The following is a 1,153-nucleotide window of genomic DNA, read 5'->3' as shown; positions in this document are numbered from 1 at the left end:
TCAGTAATGATCCAGTAATGGTTATCAAGGTGGAGTTAAATAAATGTTTATAATAGAATGAACAATGTGGTCAGTAATGATCCAGTAATGGTTATCAAGGTGGAGTTAAATAAATGTTCATAACAGAATGAACAATGTGGTCAGTAATGATCCAGTAATAGTTATCAAGGTCAAGTTAAATAAGAATGACTGATGTCGTTATTTCTTAAATCGCGAAATAAAAAAAAATTAATGTATCAATACTTCCTACGGAAGAACAATTATTTGATAAAGTAGCGTTATGTCTCAAAAGTCAGAGTCAGAAATTAATAATTAAAATTACATAATATAACCAATTCATTAATACGGTTTACAGAAGAGGTTATAACTGAATTCAAACATTATAAACTTGTAAATAATATGTAGTTTAACTCCGCTAATCGACTGGTTTCTTCACGTTAGGCGATCACTCAGTTTATCGTTCTCGACACAGAGTAGCTTCGATCAACCCACAGATACTTCTATCAGCATCAAGCTCCCGGATGGAGAGGTAAGCGTCAGTCCAAATTGAATTGATTGTCATCTTGCCCTATGTGTATCTTCATAATTATTTAATATATTTTATTAGTATAGCACGTTCGAGAAGGTTAATAAAATACATCTCATATAAGAAAGGCAGTCACGTACATTTTTATGGGTGTGTTTTCAAAACTAAGTGCTTTTTTAAAATGTTAATTATCATATAATTATTAACTGTTTTCCAGTGACAGTCCATTGGTGTAATGTTTGTCCTTCACGAATAAGTTTGAAAATAAAGGAACTTTTAGGTATTTTTACAGTATATCCCTCAGACCACTTCTGTCGGTGAAGAAATTTAACGCCCTGCAGAAATCGAGTTTCGATACCCGTTATGGGCACAGCAAAAATAGCCCATAGTCTTATATTACTCAAGTAATTCTTAAAATAGAAAAACGACTATTTTCAGTAAATCTATAATATTGTTTCCAGGTCCAAGTACAAAAACGACTATTTTCAGTAAATCTATAATATTGTTTCCAGGTCCAAGTACTAAAAACGACTATTTTCAGTAAATCTATAATAGTTGTTTCCAGGTCCAAGTATAAAAACGACTAGTTTTCAGTAAATCTATAATAGTTGTTTCCAGGTCCAAGTA

Source organism: Limulus polyphemus, unplaced genomic scaffold (genome assembly GCF_000517525.1).
Source record: "Limulus polyphemus unplaced genomic scaffold, Limulus_polyphemus-2.1.2 Scaffold964, whole genome shotgun sequence".
NCBI lineage: Eukaryota > Metazoa > Arthropoda > Merostomata > Xiphosura > Limulidae > Limulus > Limulus polyphemus.
This window is presented reverse-complemented; position numbering follows the sequence as displayed.